The sequence below is a fragment of the Aethalodelphis obliquidens genome, unplaced genomic scaffold (genome assembly GCF_003676395.1).
Source record: "Aethalodelphis obliquidens isolate GAN/ISIS:26980383/991018 unplaced genomic scaffold, ASM367639v1 scaffold12, whole genome shotgun sequence".
Classification (NCBI taxonomy): Eukaryota; Metazoa; Chordata; class Mammalia; order Artiodactyla; family Delphinidae; genus Aethalodelphis; species Aethalodelphis obliquidens.
The window spans coordinates 21,556,244-21,575,579 of record NW_020837956.1 but is presented as its reverse complement, the minus strand read 5'-3'; the positions used below and the strand labels follow the sequence as shown (position 1 = coordinate 21,575,579).

Sequence of the window (19,336 nt, the reverse complement as noted above, 5' to 3'; positions counted from 1 at the left end):
CCCAGCACTGCATCTTTCCCACTCAGTCCCCATGGGAGGTCCCCGAAGTTAAAATATTTGAATTACAGAATGTCGAGGATGAAAGAGACCTTAAGAATCATTTAATACAACCACCCTTTTGATGCACCTCAGTAGTCTCCAGTATCTGCTTGCATTCCTCCAGAGACAGTGAGCTCACTACTGACTGGGGCAGCCCCTTCCATCTTTGGACAATATTGGCTAAACCAAAATCTGTCTTCCTATGCTTCCATTTATTACTTTTTGTGTCAAAATTAGTCAATGTGTCTTCTTGGAACAGTGCCTGGCACATAGTAAGCACTAGATAGAGATTTGTTACTAGTGACTAGCAGTGGTTGTATTAGTGCTATTAACAGTAGTAACTAATCTAACCCTTTTCTCACATGACTGCCCTTCATGTGTTCAAAAGAAGGCATCACATTGCCTGGGTCTTCTCTTTTCTCTGCTAAACACCTGCAGTTCCATCAGTCCTTCTTGCTGTAGTGTGCTTTCCTGCCCCTTCGCATCCAGCTTACTGTTCTCCTGATGCGGGCAGGTCTCTGACATGTTGATACTTCTGTGAAAACACCAGCCTTCAGAATTGGCCACTGGACTCCTCGTGTGGGGTACCAGGGCAGAGGACAGAGACTCTCACCTCCTGTGACCTGAGCACTTGGTGGCTAATAATGCTGCCCAGGATTATTAACAGCCCACGTCAGAGCAGAGGGAGGCCTGCACCCACAAATAATGGCGGAGTGGGAGGGGTGGCGTCCCTCCCTCCAGAGCACGGTCCCTTGGGGGAAATGCACCAGCTGGCGTCCTGGAAAGAATGAGGCCTGCAGGAGTGTGGCGAGCCCACCCAGGAAGAACTAAACATCCTGTGGCTACACCAGGGAGTCTCAGACCCAAATAACTTCAGGGAGGTGAACGAGTGGTGGGACTGTAATGCATTTGGGAGGCGCACACTCCCCCTAAGGGAGGATGCACTTACCCTGCTCCGGCGGTTATTACCACGCAGGAATGTGGGCCCTCATGTTTCAAGGTCATCCACATTTTCCAAAAAGCCAGAAATACGAAGTTTTAAATATAGAATCATCCCACTTTTAAAAAGTCAACTAGTTCAACGTTTTCATTCAAACTATTGTATGAGGCAACAGTGTCCAGGCTAGACCAAAGCCCTGTGACCCTCAGTTCTTCTTTTGGACCTCTGTTCTCTACCTGCAGAGCAGGGGGCCTTGGAGGGGGGTGCTGGGGCTGGGTGGAGCCTGGTGACTTCCTCTTACTTCAGTGTCGCCAGACAGTTCTCAAGTCACACTGCAGCCAGGGCTAAACTTGGAAAAACGGCTATCTGCTATCTGAGCAGCCAGAGGGAGCTTGCTGGAGTCTCACTAGTGTTTTCTGGGCAGGTGGAGAGAGCATTTGAGGCTGCTATGCGGTGGAAGAAGGTTTTGAATGGAATCCAACCCCGTCCCCCTCAAGGGGCGGGAACATTACCACCTGGTCAACATTACCTGCTCTGTGGGGGAGGGAATCAGGCTTTCCTTGGCCTCTGGCTTCCTGAGTGACCTCATCTGTCCTTCCCAATGACTATTTGCTTAACTATTTGCGAAGTAGTGAACATAAAAAGGCTTTTGTGTGGTTCAAATGTAAAGCGTGCAAGACAGTGTTAAAACGTAGTTGCTTATCCTAAAATTTTCCACTCATTATGGGATCCACAGAACCATAGATTTTTAGAGCAAAAAGGGGCCTTTCAACCAGCGAGCCAGCCAAATAAGGTAAACTGAGGCAGAGAGTAATTTGCCTAGAGTCTTGCTGCTGGTTCACTAATTCCTTTATTTCACGTCATCCTCCCTGTGCTTTGGAAAAATGAACCCCAGCTGCCCCTCACCCCATCCTACCACTCACACACATCACAGCTGGCCTGATCAACTTACCTTTGCGATAGTATCATATTTTGTGCAAAGTAGAAAATTTGCATAAAATATTAATAAATTTTAAGATACGATTTTATTTTAAAAGATTAATAAAAGTATTAATGAAGCCTTCATTTATATGTAACACATGAAATAATGCAAGTCCCCCAAAGTTTTATAAATTCTTCACAAATTGCATAATTTGAAACCTGGCAGGCCAAGTGAATTATAAACTGTTTATGCTACTACCACATGGTGCTACAAATTTAGCTAGTAAACAGAAACTACTACCAGACACTGTCAGGATTGGTTTTAATTTGCATGAGCTTTAAAATATGCAGGTTTTCAAAATGCATTTTTCACATGAAATGAAGTGCCTGGTACTCCACTGAACACATTTTATTGTTTCCCAACTGGATGAAACCTGCTCTGGTCTGAGAGTTCTTGGTGATGTGGGAGACATTGCTGGCTGCCTTCCCAGCAGCCATTCCTACTTTCTACCTTGTGAGTAGAATCCCAATTTTGCTTAGATATTGATCAACAGTATGCTCAAGGAAGGTGGTACCAGCCCTAAGAGATGAGTCATGCTTGCTCTAGTCTAGACATGGTAATTCCATCTCCCTTGCCAGTGATTGACCCAGTTCTGCCCACTGAGACCCAAGGAAGAGTCAGCCAGAGACCTCTGGGAATGATTTCTCTTGACAAAGCATAGACATACACCAAAAGAGCCGTGTGTCCTTCCTGCCTTTGGACGTTGTTATATAAACATGGGATGCTTGGAGATGTGGCAGCCATTTTGCAGCCACGAGGGAAAGCAAAGAAAATCATAGAGAATACCTATATGCTAGGCTGAAACATGTGTTTTATGGTAACAATAAAGGGACAAAGAAGAAAAGGGAATAGACACAGAAACGTGAGGCATATAGGGCCAAACCTCCCAACAAGACAGGACCAAGTCAGGATTACATTGGGCTGCCTCTCTTAGCCCCTGAGCTATTTCTCCTGCACTAGAGATGTGAAAGAAACATATGTTCTTGGAGTGGGAGCAGAGGGCACTCAGAACGTGTGGGGTTGCGGGGGACCCAGAGTGTCCTGTGCACCCTGAGGGGAGTGTGTGGGATACTCCTGCCTATGCCGTGTGCATGTGTGCTCTGGAGAGGACACGAGAGGTCCCCTGTGCCCCATAGGTATGTATGGAGTTGTGGGATAATGTGGAAACTCTCCTTCCCTTGGAAATTAAGCCATTCATCAATTCACTCAGTCATTTTACTAATTTACAAAATGCTGACTTTGGGCCACACCCTGTGTTGCTTCTTTGGGGGATGCAAAAAAGCAGAACACAGGCTTGCTGCCTTTTTGGAGTTTGCAGTCCTGGATAGGGAGAGAAATCATGCTTGCAAATTATTAAGAACCAAGATAGTACGAATCAAATAGCAGGTGAAGGGCCGAGGCAACCAAGGGAAATGGTCTCTGGGGACTGGGGAGTCAGGAAAGGCTTCGTGGTGGTAAGGGCAAGAAGAGGAAGGAGTCTGATACGGAGGTTTGGTAACTGGAAGACAGGGAGAACGGAGATTCTCAGTTTGGGATGTCAGAAGAAGGAGGCTTCATCTTCCTTCTTCCTTGCACCAATGGGAGAAGCTTAAATTCTAGGTCTTAATCTACATTCTAATTCTTTGCTTCATTCGTGTCAATAAATTTTTATTGAGCAGCTACTATGTGCCAGCATGGTTGGCAGTTGGGGCTATAGAGAGGCAGATCCCTCCAGGAGCTCTGTATCTGTGTTGAGACAGCCAAAGGCAGGGGATAAGTGCTGTTCCAGGGAGAGACACCAGGTGCCAGCAGGCCTGGCCAGAGGAGGCACACCGAGGAGGGCAGGGGGGATGGCAAGGTAGTTTTCAGGGGCACAGATGGCAATTTATCTTGGGCCTCTAGGGAATCTGCTAGGCCGGGGTGGCTGCTGGCCTGCTGATGAACCTATCCCCCACTCAACTTTTCAGTAGGGTCCAGTCCCTGTGACCAGGAGCTTACCCCGTCTCTTTGTGTGGATGGTACCCGTGGTCCATCTGATCATTTTGGTCTCTCATCCCAGAGGAAGGGGATTGAATAGGGAAAGACTCTGCTTTGCCACCCTGAACAGATTTTCTTTGCCTTGAGTTATATGGACAGCTGTAAGTTGACACCTATTTTCCTGGGGTGAGGAAGGGTGTGACAGGACAGTGTGGGCCGTGCTGTGCACGTATTCCTCTGTAGGCAGAGCTTGAAGGGTGCTGGGAAGGGCTGGGCAGTTGTGAGCTGCCTCAAGGGCCTGCTCCCTGGGGACCAGCGATGCTAACATCTCTACTGGATGGAGGTGGCTCTATATGAGGTCGCCTGGTAGGAGAGGACACCAGGGGCCTTGGGAAGGAAACTCCCCGAGTGCGGCATTCCATGTGCACAGTGCAAAGACCTGAGGCCGTGTGGAGCGGCCAAGCTGATAAGGCAGGAACCACTGGGGCACAACTTCTTCTTCGGCCATTGTCAGGGGTCTTCTCTGCTCAGCCAGGCCTGTTCCTGCCCGAGATCACTGTGTTGGAGGGACAGGAGGAACTGGGAGGTGGCAGAAGTAGCCCAATGCCTGGGGATGAGGTGTGAGAGGGTGGTGAGGTAGTTTTGAGGTGAGAAGGTAGCTGCTGGCCTTTGTTGGTTTTGGGGCATCTCCAGCCACAGGGAAGTGTTTGACCTTCCCAGGATGGGTCATTACTGGTCCATCCTCATTTCCATTCAACAAATACCTTTTGTGTAGGACCCAAAGGGACACAAAAGCAGTCCCTGCCTTAGGGAAGTTTGCCACCTATAATAGACAGCTGATTTGGATGCTGAAAGAGAGTTGCAAAATATGCTAGAGCTTCAAAGGAGGGTGAGATCACAGCTGGTAGGAGGTGACTGGAAACAAGCTCCAATAGTAAGCATTCCTGCCTCGCTGCCGGGAACCACAGGCTGCATTGAACACCTCATACTCCTGGCTTCATTTCATCCTCGCTTCGCTGAAGTATGGACCAGCCCTTCCCTTCATAGATTGGGAAACAGGCTCAGAAGACAGGAAGTGACTTGCCCAGGGGCAAACAGCTTCAAAATGGCTAAGCAGCGATTAAGGTCAGAAGTCTCTGGCTCCAAAGCACATAGTCGTATGCTTTTTGCCTGGCTGCCAGATGAGACAGATGGGGTTTGAGCTGCATCTGGAGGGTAGGAAGGAACTTGTTAGATGGAAACAGGAGGAAGGTATTTCAGGCTGAAGTTACACCCTGAACAGAGATGTGGGGGTCCCTGTGGTGCCAGAAATGTGTGGTTTGCTCAAAGGGATTCTCTCAGGGGAAGGGGGGAAGGGGAGGCTTGGGTTCATCGTGGAAGGCTTGAGGGCCTGGGCCAGGGGCTTGTGCCCCTACCAGAAGGGAATCCCTGATGGAGGCAGGAGGCCCAATGATAAAGAGAAGGGAAGAAGCAAACCAAGACCGAGGAGAAAGGAGGGCAGTGGGACACGTGAGCTGGAGGTGAGGGGAAGCGGGGAGGAGTCGCCTTCCTCGTGTGGGCAGTGGAGTTTCTTGGAGAAGAGCTGCACTGTCTTGGGCTGAAGGTGCAGCAGGCAGCCGTCAGGGAGGAACCCAGCAGTACCCACCACCCTGGGGCAGAGAGCGAGAGGCCGGGTGCAAGGCCGATGAGAAGAGGGAGGAGGGGGCTTGTGAACGGTCAGAGTGAGAAAGGACCCTCTCTGTTGGCTGGGTTGGGGGAATGAGGAAGGGAGAGGGTCTGGTGAGAAGCACAGTCAATTCTCAGATATTCTCCTCAGTCCCAGCCCTGGCTGTGACGCGCTGTGAGTCTGTAAGTCCATGTATCTCGCTCAGGCCTGAAGTCACCCTTGGGGGAGCAGGTCCCCACGGGATATCTGCTTTCACAGGTCCCGTGAGGCATATTGGACCTGTAGTGCTGGCTCTGCCCTGGGCCAGGCTCTGTGCCCTGGACCCGGATGCAAGCAGCCACGCCCATGCCTCCCCATCTCTGGGAATCCCCACCCCATCCCGTCAGACCTGCCAACCCTCTATCAGTCTGCTCATGGCTCTCCTCCATGCCTTTGCCCAAGCTCTTCCAATGAGCGCACATCACTTCTTCCAGACCTGGCTCAAGGCTTGCCTACTCTAGGTAGCTTTCCCGCAGGCTCCCACCCTTCGTTCTCTGCCTGGCGGCTCTGTGTACCCTTACATGCTCTTACCTTTTACTTATACAGTCTCTAGGCTTCATTTTTTGTGTATGTTCATCTTATCTCCCCAAAGAGGTGATGAGATCTTTAAGGGTAGGGATTACATCTTACATCTTTTCTGTCTCCCACATAATACCTAAGATTGGCTCATAGAAGGCCCAGCATTCACAGAACATCAAATGAATGGGAATTCCCTTCCACCCACACATGGGCCCTGTGGCTCTAGGAATGTGACCACAAAACATACCCAGAGGATGTGGTGAGATGCAGGTGGGGAGCAGGGCCAGGCAGGAGCTGAAGCATGCCTCCACCATGATGTTTCTCTGGAATGATGCTTAGCTGGAAGGGACCTTGGTGATGATCCAACCTTCTTCCTCCATTGACTGGTAAACAAAAGTCTCAGGTGGGGCATAGGTGTCCCCAGGGGCACAGAGCTGAGCCAAGACTCCAAGGTACAGCATGAAGACCAGCAACAGCCCCCTCTGCTAGAACCCAATTTCCCAGGTCTCAGATCCGTGTCTTCTCAGCAGCATCTCTATGTTAGAAACACTCTTCTCTCCATGACATAAACCTTCTACTTCTCTGGCTAGTTTTTCTTTGTCTCCTTTGTAGGTTTTTCCATCTCTAGCTGCTCACTAAATACCAGCATTCCTTAGGATGCAGTCATTAGATGTTTCTCTTCCCTTCCCCCATCCTCTCTCCCTAGGCAGACTCATCCCACCACACCTGGAATGGCCATCTGACTTCCGCATAACTCTGGCCCAGAATTCTCTTCAGAGTTTTCGATCCCTTTATCTGCTGCCTCTTTGGCATCTCTCGAGTGTCCATACCTGAACATATGACCTCCCTCAGCATTCTCCAAAAACCTCCTCCCTGCCTAGTGGTCCCTACTCAGTGCGCGAACCACTGTCCATGCCAGTGCACAGGGCAGAAATTGAGGCATTGTTTTTTCTCCCCTCTTACGCGTAATCCATTGGCTTTACTTCCTGAACATCTCTCTACCCGCTTCTCTCCATCCCCACCACCATCCGCTGGCTTCAGGCCTCCTCCACCTCCTGCTCAGAGGGTAACAGCCTCCTGTCTGGGCCCCTCCTTGTCTCCCTATGGTCCCCACTCCACACAGCCATCAGTCCCCTTTTTAAAATATTAGGCAGATCCTGTCACTTTCCCATTTGCGACCCTTTATTAGCTCCTTGTTTCTCTTAGGGTAAAGGCCCAGACGTGACCAAGGCCTACAAGGTAAAGACCCAGATAGGACCAAGGCCTACGAGGCTTGAATAGCCCCTCCTACCTCCCCTGCCTCAGCCTCCCTTCCCTCTGCATGGTCGCCACCCTGGCTCTTCCCAGGATCCCACTAATCACAGAGCCTTGAAATCAGCCTGGGAGAGGTCCCCTGGCCACATGTGTTCATATCATCATCTTATGTGCATTTGCAAAACGAATTCACGTTTCCCTCTCTACCTGCCTAGAATACAAGCTCCGTGAGGTCAAGGGCCTCACGGCGCGTGTAGAAGTGGCTCACGAAGCACGTGCTGCTCTTAGGCCACCCTCAGGGATGATGCTTCTGAGTTCTGGTCACCGGGCTGTGGGGCAGATGAAAACCCAGGTGACCCGGTGCTGCACGGGCTGGACATATGGCACATGAAGGAAGCACCTTTATTCTCTTATCAGCCCCTGCAGATGTTCCTTTGGGTCCATTCTCCCTGCCGGGAAGCCCCAGGCAGCTCCTACTGATTTTCTGGTCACTCTCATGTAATAAGATATCCAGCCCTGTGGGAGAGCTATCAAAATGCCCAGCTTCCTTCCAGTCAGCCTGGGAAAGTTGTGGGACGGGGGAAGTGGTCCGCTTCTGTCTCCATCTCCTTTCCCCATTCTGGGAGAGCTTGGTGCTCTTGGGTGGAAGGCGGGGGAGGGCAGGGAAGGGCCTGCTGGACTTTTTACAACTGTATCTCCCCGTGGTGCCCTGCCTTCAGGTACCAGATTCTCTGGCGGAGGAGTCTGTGGTCACTTTGGAGCCTCTTCTAGCACTGAGGTTATTTTCCCTGTGGTTTTCTGCCACAGGCCACACCTCCTCAGCCTGGTCACACAGGGTCCCTCTGGCTCCACCAGTCCTATAGGAAAAATATAGTATTTTATTGGTTGTTTGTTTGTTTTTTCTTATTCTTTTCACAAAAAAGAGCTCTCACAATATATACCTTTATCTTCTTAGTTTCTTTACTCAACATTATACCCTGAAAAGCTTTGTTGGTTGGTGTGGGCCACCCCATTCTTTTTCATTACTGTGTAGTATTCCATAGCGTGGCCATACCACAACTTATTCAATCACTTCCCTAGTGATGGACAGTTACAGACTTTCCAATATTTCAAACAACAGATGCTTTGTTCAGAAGAGCTGGGAAGCTACAGGGGTCAATGCTGGCAAGTCCCAGTACACAAGAGGGGCTCCAACAAGGCTCACGTGGTAATGAGAAGGCACACAAGTCGGGGTGGTAGGGGAGCTCTGCACCAGCAGTCGGGAGCCCGGGGCTTGAGCCCACTCACCTTCTCTGGGCCTCTGTTTTCCCTCCTCTGAAATAAAAGGGTTGGGATGCTCCAGGTTCTCAGTCTGGGGGTTACTCATCTAAACCACCTGGGAAACTCTAAACAACATGACTAACAACAGCACAATGCAATAACACCAAAAAGAACAGTGCTTGGGCCACACGCCTAGAGATTCTGATTCTATTGGCCTAGGACAGGGCTCTTAGTCATTTTTTAAAGTGCCCCAGGCAACTCTAATATGCAGCAAGTTTTGAGAACCACTGTTCTAGACCAGGGCTTCTTAAATCCTACTGTGCACACAAAGTATCTGGGGACCTCCTTAAAATCTGCTTCCTGCTTCAGTGGGTCCTGGGTGAGCCTGAGGGCCCAGATTTCTAACAGGCTCCCAGATGCTGCCAGGGTTGCTGGTCCTGGACTGTATTTTTTTTGAGTGGAAAACTAGATCCTCTAAGCCCTCTTTCCATCCTAATGTCCTTTTCGACCATCCTATGTACACACTGACCTTCAGCCAACTATTGCCAGGCTAAGTGAGGCTGGTATGTAGAGCGTGCCTGAAAACGTGGATGCAAAACACAGTGGCTCCCCAGGACCACGCATGGCAGCTGGGGAAGCCCAGGGGCTTGACTCCAGCCGTGGGTGTATCGAGCCCAGAAGACAGTCGGCAGAGGGTTGGCAGGGCTTGTGAGGTCCAGCTGCAGATCCAGTGTTTCCGTCTCAGCCATAATTTAGGCAACAGTTGGCCTAGGGGCCTCCAAGAGAAGGCAGCTGTTTCCAGTCAGGCTGCCTGAGCCAAGCTGCAAGGGATTCAGAGCAGGCAGTGTCACCTAGAAGGAGGCCTGCCTCTAGGCAACTGCATTAGACACCTGGAAGGGGGTTCCCCTAACAAGACATAAGCTTGGTCTTTTCGTCCCAGTGTCCCTTCTGTTTACAGTATTTCTGGGCATCTTTATCAATCCGAGGCCAATTAGAATTAGACCATCTAATTGTTTCATCTGCAAAGTCATGCATTTATTTTACATTTTATATCGTTTCTGTTTCAAAGTCCTTTCAAAGTATTCCACTAGGTGCTATAGTTTAGACAGTGGGGCTATCTCCCATTCTCCTTTTTGCTTGCAAACTGGGTCTCTGATTTCAGGTTTGAGAGGACTGCTGTTATATCAGCATTGAGACTGACTCCTGAATCTTGTTGGAAAGTAATTTCTAGTCTGTCTCTAAAAATCTCCCTTTTGATTCATCTTTTCTCTGCTTACTACACCGAATCAAGATGTAATCAATTTTTATGTTCTTTAATTTTTTAAATAGACTTTATTTTTCAGAGCAGTTTGAGATTCACAGCAAAATTGAGAAGAAAGTACAGAGAGTTCCCATACATCCATCGCCTGGACCCCACACACACAGCTTCCGCCACCATCAGCATCCCCCCCACCCAGAGTGGTACGTCCAGTACAGTCCATGAACCAACATTGACACAGCGTGATCATCCAGAGTCCACAGTTTACATTAGGATTCATCCTTGGTGTTGTACAATCTGGGGTTTAGACAAATGTGGAATAACATGTATCCAGCGTCATGACATCATACAGAATAGTTTCACTGCCCTAGAAATCCTCTGTGCTCTGCCTATTCATCCCTCTCTCCCCCGACACCCCTGGCAACCAGTGATCTTTTCACCGTCTCCGTAGTTTTGCCTTCTCCAGGATGTCGCACTGTTGGAATCACACAGTATGTAGCCTTTTCATATTGGCTTCTTTCACTTAGTGATATGCATTTAAGGTTCCTCCATGTCTTTTTGTGGCTTGATCATTCGGTTCTGTTTAGCACTGAATAATATTCCATGGTATGGATGTACCACAGTTTATTTCTCAGTCCACCCACTGAAGGACATCTTGTTTGCTTCCAAGTTTGGGCCATTGTGAATAAAGCTGCTATAAACATCCATGTGCTGTTTTTTGTGTAGACGTAAATCTTTAATTCTTGTGAGTAAATATCAAGGGCTGTGATTGCTGGATTGTAGGGCAAGAGTATGTTTAGTTTTGTAGGAAGCCGTACCATCTTGAACTCCCACCAGCCATGAATAAGAGTTCCTGTTGCTCCACTTTCTCACCAGCTCTTGGTGCTGTCAGTGTTTGTATTTTGGCTAGAATAAGCGTGTGGTGGATTTTAGTTTGCATTTCCCTAAAAATAGGATGTGAAGCATCTTTTTATATGCTCATTTTCCATTTGTATGTCTTCTGGTGAGGTATCCATTCAGGTCTTTTGTCCAATTTTTTAATTAGATTGTTCATATTCTTATGGTTGAGTTTTAAGAATTTCTTTATGTATTTAAGATGACAGTCCTACATCAGATATGTCTTTTGCAGATATTTTCTCCTGTCTGTGGCTTGTCTTCTCGTTCTCTTGATGCCAATCAATTTTGACAGGGGAGGTCCCAGAAATCACTTTTAGTAAATTCTGACCTGTTTCCTGGGCTCTCTCGATGCTGCTGGTTTAGCATGCATGCTGGGATTCCTTGAGTCTTACCCTGGATCGGTCTATTTTGCTTTTTTCATTGCTAATTTAGCCTTTAATCTTCATACCAACATGCGAATTTGTTGGTAGAGCTCTGGCAAGCCTGGCTTATAGGCTCCTGGGAGATTCCAAATTCTTCAGAAAGGAGGTGTCTGTCTTGTCAAGATTTGGAGAAATCTTGGGCAATCGTTCTTGGGTGTGCTGAGATCAGGGTTTAAACTCTATGGCAGGTGGCATGTGTGAGTCTCAAACAGGATGTATTTTTAAAGGAAACTGATGTTTTGGAGTGTCAAGGGGCTCGTTAAGAAAAACGCAAGAAATCCAGACAAGGGGAAGGAAGAGGTAGAGGGGTTGGGGTCAGAGCTGTGTGAGTGGTAGAGAGTGTATGATGAAGAGCAGGCGGGTGTTAGACGTGGGGGGGGGGGGGTTCGTGAGAGAGGCGGTTTTATCCCAGATGGTTTTACATTTTGAGTCATCAAGTTCCTTGTGGACCCTTGACCAAAAAAATTTGAAGAACTGGAATTCTGCTTAGAAGCGTCAGGGTACCAATCAATAAACACTGCTCATTGGGCCTGAGGAATTTTATTCTGGTCTTGTTCTAAGGTACCTCTCAAATGAGCAGTTCTATTTAAATCAAGTGTTTCCCCCTCGTACATTGTTGGTAGAAATGTAAATTGGTGCAGTCACTGTGGAAAACACTATGAAGGTTTCCCAAAAAACTAAAAATAGAATTACCATATGACCCAGCAATTTCACTCCTGGATATATATCTGAAAAAAAAAAAAAAAAACCCTAATTCAAAAAGATACATGCACTCCAGGGGCTTCCCTGGTGGCGCAGTGGTTAAGAATCTGCCTGCCAATGCAGGGGACACAGGTTCGAGCCTTGGTCCAGGAAGATCCCACATGCCGCGGAGCAACTAAGCCCGTGCACCACAACTACTGAGCCTGCGCTCTAGAGCCGCGAGCCACAACTGCAGAGCCCACGTGCAACTACTGAAGTCCACGTGCCTAGAGCCCATGGTCCGCAACAAGAGAAGCCACCGCAATGAGAAGCCTGCTCACCACAACAAAGAGTAGCCCCCGCTCGCCACAACCAGAGAAAGCCCATGTGCAGCAACGAAGACCCAACACAGCCAAAAATAAATTTATTTTTTAAAAAAGATACATGCACTCCAATTTTCATAGCAGCATTATTTACAATTGCCAAGGTATGGAAGTGACTTAAGTGTTCACCAACAGATGAATGAATAAAGATGTGGTATGTACGTAATGGAATACTACTAAACCATTAAAAAGAATGCAATTTTGGGCTTCCCTGGTGGCTCAGTGGTTGAGAGTCCGCCTGCCGATGCAGGGGACACGGGTGCGTGCCCCGGTCTGGGAAGATCCCACATGTCACGGAGCAGCTAGGCCCGTGAGCCATGGCCGCTGAGCCTGCATGTCTGGAGCCTGTGCTTCGCAATGGAAGAGGCCACAACACTGAGAGGACTGCGTACTGCAAAAAAAAAAAAAAAAAAAGAATGAAATTTTGCCACTTGTAGCAACATGAATGGACTTGGAGGGCATTATGCTAAATGAAATAAGTCAGACAGAGAAAGACAAGTACTGTACGATGTCACTTATATGTGGAATCTAAAAAATACAATAAACTAGTGAATATAACAAAAAAGAAGCAGACTCACAGATATAGAGAACAAACTAGTGGTTACCAGTGGGGAGAGGGAGGGAGGGAGGGTCAATATAGGGGTAGGGGGATAAGAAGTACAAAACTATTAGGTATAAAATAAGCTATAAGGATGAAGTGTACAACATGGGGAAGATAGCCAATATCTTATAATAACTATAAATGGAATATCATCTTTAAAAACTGTGAATCACTATATTGTATACCTGTAACTTATATAATATTGTGCAGTGACTATACTTCAATTAAAGAAAAAACTTAAGTGTTCCCCAAAGTGTCCATTGAAGGCCCAGGTCATCCTTGGTGAAGTTCTGCTAGAGGGGACACAGGTTGGATTGAGAAGACTCCTGGCTGCTGTCAGCTGAAAGTTACAGGCAACTGAAGTTGCTCTTACAATCTTCTGTCTCGGGCCCCTGACCTAATGGTCAGCTGCCTCTGAACACAGACCCAACGACCAGAGTCCCTGGCAGGTAGAATATATCAGAGAGAGAGAATGCTCTCTTCGAACCAAAATCAAGGTCTCAGGACAAACAGCCAGGATGGGAGGACATCTTTTCTGGCTTTATTGGTGACTTACAGCAAAGTTTGCTCTCAGAGGGTGCTGATCTGCAGAGAACTGCCACCTCCCTGTTCTGTGAGGCTGGTTCAAACAGCCAGCTTACAGGAATGAGGCCTGTGTTCCACTCTGTGGTCCTCCTCCTCTCGACAAAATAACACTCAAGCACACAGGACAGAGCAAAGGGACGGGTGGAAGCAAATCACTAAGGACGCAGCTCTAAAGGGGAACCCTAGCCAAATATAAACACCCAGTATTCGACGAGTGAGTAAAACAGCCAAGGAACCTAAAGGAGAGCGGAGTTGAGGTCCCGCGTAAACGGACTTGTTGATATGGACGATGGTCCACGGGCAGTGAGGCTCGAGGACACCACACCTGGACACGAGTCACGGTCCACAGTGACAGGCAGGTCAGGCTGGAGCTGAGTCATGGCACCGAGATTGCAGTCAGAAAAGTCAAACAAAACCCAAGAGAAAATTAGTCAAGGCTGTTTGTTTATAAACTTGCAGCCACAGGGAACCGTCTGCAGTCACTTTCGTTTCCACAGGGGTTCAAAGGTGTCTGAAAGGAGAATAAGTTTCATAGGGGAAGAAGGAGGAAATGCTGGCAGTCTCTGATTGGCAAGCATTTTCTTCGGGGGGATTTTGGAAACAGGGGAGACTCTGATAGACCTTCAAATCTATTTGCCAGTCCTTGATTGGCTCACTATCCGTCAGTTATAAGACTGGGAAATTTTCAGATTTTCCTGGGTTTTTTTTAGGAGGATTATTTTGAGAGATTTCTCAAGCATAGGAGGACACCTGGGCCAGACAGAGACCAAGCAGGGCTCCCTTCCTTTGTGTGGTGATGTATTGTTCTTGGTCCCAAGAGTGCAATTCTTGGGACACAGTTTCCTCCTGTGTGCAGAGCTGCAATGGGACTTTGCAGAGACTGTGCAGGCGGTTCCAATAGGCCCATGTTTGGATGGCTGACAAAGTTAAGTAAGTGATGTAACACAGCTACAGAGAGGGCAGGAGCATTTAATCTGCCATGACGTAGCACTGGCTTCTGTTCACCAGGGCCTCTGGAGGATGACTGGAGCCAGGCTGGGTATTTTCATCAATGTGGCAGTTGTTGAGCATCTGCTGACATCAGGCCCTGTGCTAAGTACTAAGGACACAGCAGAGAACCATTTGGCCCTTGCCCTACTGGAGTTTGCAATCAGAAAGACAGGATAGACCTTGAACGAGCAATTCCAAGTGTGTTGAATATTGGAGGAGAAGCAAGGCCAGGGAACCATGAGACAGGGCCTGACACTCGCTGGGCCAGAGAAAGCATTTTAGGAAGAAATATTTATGCTGAGCCTGGAAGGAGAGCTAGTGAGGCCAAGGGGTGGGAAGGGGATTGGTGTGGCCTGAGAATTCCAGGCAGAGGGAACAGCATGTGTTAAGTCTCTGAGGTGGCAAAAAGGATGACACGTTCAAGGAAGTGAAAGGAGCCCAGCAAGCCTGGGGTCCGAGCAAAAGGGTAGAGGAGGGCTTAAGGCTAGAGGGAGGAGGGGGACATGCAGGGCCTTAGAAAGCACGACAAGATGGTTAGACTTCGTCCAAAGGGCAGTGGGAAGCTGTCAAAGGCTTTTATACGAGGGTGTGACATCAGATTTGCACTTTGAAAAGATCCTTCAGGCTGTTGTGTGAAAAAAAAAAAACCAAACAAGATTGGAACAAGCAAGAGGGGACATGGAGCAGATATTACAGCCATTCAGGGGAGCAGAGATGGTGACATGGGCCCGGGGTGGGGCGGTGGAGACAGAGAACGATGAGTGAGCTCATGAGGTAATTGAGGGTCTAGAATTGATGGGACTCAGCAATGAATGATCTGTTGGGGCTGAGGAGATGAAGCTTTCAAGAATCATTCTTGGGTCTGTCTACAACCACTGCTGCCACTTCCTGTAGAGTGCAAATGAGTGCAGGAAGAGCATACGGCCCGTTCTTAACCCCTTGAGTTTGAAGTCCTATGAAGCATCAAAGTAGAGATGCTGAGTCAATGAATCAATAAGTTTATGGGGTTTGAAGGTTGAAAGAGAGGGCTGACTGGAAATGGAAAGGTAGGAGTCAGTGATGCACAATTTTAAATGAAGCCGTGGGTGTGTGTGTGTGTGTGGTTCGGGGGTGAGATCACCTTGGGAGACAGAGAGAGAAAGAGGAAGGTCCAGGCCAGAGTGTTGAGGAGCTCCAGAAGCAGAGGGGGAGCTGGCAAAGGAGGCTGAAAAGGAAGAACTGGAGAGAAGAAAGCAGGAAACTACAGACATGCAGGCCCAGGACAGCACTTTCTGAGAAGAAGGGTAGCAGTCAGCCGTTAAATGCTGCTGAGATGTCAGGTAGGAGATGTCAGGTCTGAGGGCCTCACCGTCCACTGGATTGAACAAATTGTTGATCTTAGAGTACGTCTGCTAGAGTGACAGGAGCAGAAGCCACGGTGGAGGGCAGGGGAGATGAGCGAGGGGAAAGGGTTTTAAAAGGTCACTCCCTCGGGGATGGGCGAGGGGTTGTGGTGGCCAGCCTGCAGGGGCTGGTCCAGGAATCCAGGCGAGAGATGCTACAGGTCAAGAGCCTGGAGCCTCGCTCTGCTTAAGAAAACCTGGATCTCAATGTCTGCAGAGAGGAACAATTGGAAACTTGGCTCCAGGTGGCTCCCAGAGCAAAGATGAAAGGGAGTGGGGCGTGGGAGGAGGCGTCCGGGGTTTCCATGGAGACCACCCTGAGCTTCCGGCCGCTCTCTGGAGAGCCTGGGATTAAGGCCTACAGCCCTGGGTGTTCCTGGTCACATGTGTTTGGCCCCTAAGAGGCCTACGAGGGTCAATCAAGGAACAAACGGAAATGAACAAAAGTAAGGAAGTATTGTGTCTTGGGCTGAGGACTGGCCTTTGGGGCAGAAAAAACAGTATTAAAAATCTGGTCTCACCACCTGCTCTCCGTGTGATCTTGGGCAAGCTTCTAAACATTTCTGTGGTTTCTTAGAGACTGTCTTCAGAGATGTTACAGTATGAAAATGTACGTGGATTAGAATGGAGAAAATTGGGAATTTGAAAATTCCTTTTCCTCAGGTTTTCTCTTCTGGGTTCTAACAGGTTATCACCCTGCAGTTATAAAGAAGGTCCTTCCAGAATCAGGGAGAGAAGAAAGGAGTACAGGCTGGCCTGCCTCAGCCAGCAGTGCCCCGAAGAGAGGCACACAGGCGCTCCCTGGGAAACAGAGCCTGAGGTGACAAAGCTCCGCGGGGCTGTGCCTAATCTAGACCTGGCTGCGCTGATGACTGGAGCCCAGCGCAGATCTGCCTGCCCAGCCCCGCCTGGCCCAGCAGGCCCATCTGCATCGGCGCCCTGGGACGGAAGGCCGGCCCCCTCCCACTCCCAGCCCCCTTGCACGGCCCTCTCCCCAGGTGATGCCCATCACAGGTAAACAGGGAGCCGGCCAAGCAGGCACACTTGTGCATCGTCATCATTACTAAGGCTATCAACACCGCGTGCAGCGTGTGTGGGGGTGGCTGACGGCCCAGCTCCGCAGCAAGCTGGCGACGCCAGGCTACAGCCGTCTCCTGCCCCACAGCCCAAGGCCCAGAGGCCCCAGCCTGGATCAGCAGTGCGGATGGAGAGACGTCGACAGCCGGTAAGCTGCCCCGATTTGGTGGTAGAGAGGCGCTCTTCCGTCTCTGGATCCGTGGTCCGGGAGAAGCCCTCCTAGCAGGTGGTCCACTCTGAACACAGGCCAGGGAAGCATGTGGGGTCAGGCCACGAGGGGCTGCAGGAACCAGGATCCTCCCGGCATGGTCCTAAGCACACGAGGTTCCCAGGAAAGGCCAGGAGACTGTGGTTATTCCCTTTGGATTTGAGGAACAGATCATAACTCTCAAAGGATGCGAAAGAAACGGAATAAGGGAAATCTTAGCCACATGGTACGGTTCCCTCAGGAGCACCCCCCTCAGTGGGCAGAGGACTCACACTACTTCTCTCCCCAGGGCACTCCCCCGGCCCTGCCCCGGGGATCTCAGCTCTGGAAGATCCAGGGAAGAGCTTCTCCTGTGTTCCAGTGCCTACTGGCCATGCTGGCCGACCTGTCTCCATGGGAACCCTCTTCCCAGAATGGAGGTGCGGGCCCTGGTTTTTATGTTGGTATCTGCTAGTGCAGGGTCTGTGTCGAGTGTCTCTGACTTGAACCTGACCACTCCTGGGCTGTGGTAGAGAGGGCAAGCACTCTGGGTTCTACCCTGAGTAGCTGAGCAATTGGGCAAGTTACTAATCCTCTCTGGGTTTTCATTTCTTATCAGTAAAACTGGCCTAAAAATTCCATTGCTGCAAGTGGTCGGGGTGATTCAGCCCTACATGATGAATGGGGAAAGAGCCCTGGACTTGAATCAGGGAATCCAAGACCCTTAGTCACAGACTGGCCCTCTGGCTTTCTCTGCCTCGGTCTCCCCCTCTGTACAATGGGGGTGGAGGGGACTGACTAGATGGCCGCTAAGGTTCAGGTGCTCTCTGACCAGTTCTGACCTAATCCCTGCTGCTTTCCTGCCTCTGGGTGGGATCCTCCCGAGGAGGGGAAAGGAGGTCACAGCCAGGCGTCCACCAACTGGGATGGAGCAGAGCATCCCTGTTTGGTTCTCTGGTCCTCCTGAGATGGCCTCCACAGGTTAGTGGGTACCCGGAGCCCAGGCCGTGAGGCGGTCAGGCTGGGTGGCCCGCTCAGACTCAGCGCCCAGGAGGGAATGGTCATACTGCCAGACTCTCCTGCCCAGCTGGGTGCATGAGCCAGAGGCTGCCCTCCACCAACGCACAATCAGACTCCTTCCCGGGTTTCCCTCCGGAAGGGTGTTTAAGACCATTTCATCAGGCTCATCTCTCAGTCATGCCTGGGAGAAACTCACAGCTGTGGAGGTAGAAGACGTGGGTCAGAACCTCCTCTTTACGACTTACTGGTTGGGTGACCTTAGTCAAGGCTTTTAAGCCTCATGAATGTAGCTGATATTAAATGAGATAATTCATTTATGAGTTTGATTAGAACATGCCTGGCACCTAGTAGGTGCTCAGCAAACGCTGTTCCAGTCTTCACCTGGGTGTGGGTGCACTAAGGTGTACAGATGGGGAAACGCATTGATGACACCCCCAAGCCCTGCTTGGGGCGGGGGAGGGTGGGAAGGGGCTTGGGGGCTGTCTGGCTGATCACCTCAGGCTGCAGATCACCCCATCTGCTCAGACTCTGTGTTGTGCAAATACCACCATCTTCCGTGTGCTGGGAGGCATAAAGGTTGGGAAGCACTGGGGGGTCTGGGGGGCTCAGAGTCTGGAGATGGTGGATGAGAGAGGGGAGAGAGGGACCAACAAGCAGAACAGCGTGTGATTTGGAGGATGTGTCAGGGCTTATGCCGTCGGGGCCACATGCTCCCCATCTGTAAATGGTGGCCAGTTGGTGACGGTGCCCTTCTCTGCACAAAGGTTTGTGCGGGAGAGAGGTACCCTATATGCTTGAAGTAGGCAGCTCGTCTCACCCCTTCCCCAACGGCTGTTGTCCAGTTCTTCACACTGCACGTGAGAACATGGAATTCATGCCATCAGTCTCACAGGCCGGGAAACCAAGATGCAAGGAAGAGGAAAAGCCTGCAGGTGGTAACGGGCCCCATGGCTGTTCTGGAACTGTAGCCCACACATCCTGGTGCTCAATGACTGGGCCTCTCCAGGCGCCAGAATCTGGCCCTTTCCCCATCTACTCCCTGACCTCGGAGGGAAGCTCCAGCATTTTACCCAGGGTTCCTGTGGGTTTCCTCTCTGGAGAGGCTGCCAGGTCAGTCTGACTTTGTCAGCATCCGTGGCCTGTTCTGGCAACAAGCCACGTCCCAGGGACCTTTGGCTCGTCCAGAACAGCAGAGATG

At 49.8% G+C, this 19,336-nt stretch overlaps 1 protein-coding gene across 7 annotated transcripts in view; it reads left to right on the top strand.

Moving 5' to 3' along the window:
• PLB1 (phospholipase B1) overlaps nt 1–19,336 on the top strand; it is a 178,542-nt gene that overhangs the window by 30,250 nt on the left and 128,956 nt on the right. For 5 of the 7 annotated variants that reach the window (XR_003434109.1, XM_027113504.1, XM_027113503.1 and 2 more), the window contains one exon: nt 16,542–17,079. The exons of 1 other annotated variant lie outside the window; for it this stretch is intronic. The gene's annotated coding sequence lies outside the window, so the exon portion shown is untranslated. Of the gene's footprint in view, nt 1–16,541; nt 17,080–17,449; nt 17,559–19,336 lie in introns of those variants that run through there. One more of the 7 variants, XM_027113500.1, reaches the window with a different exon arrangement.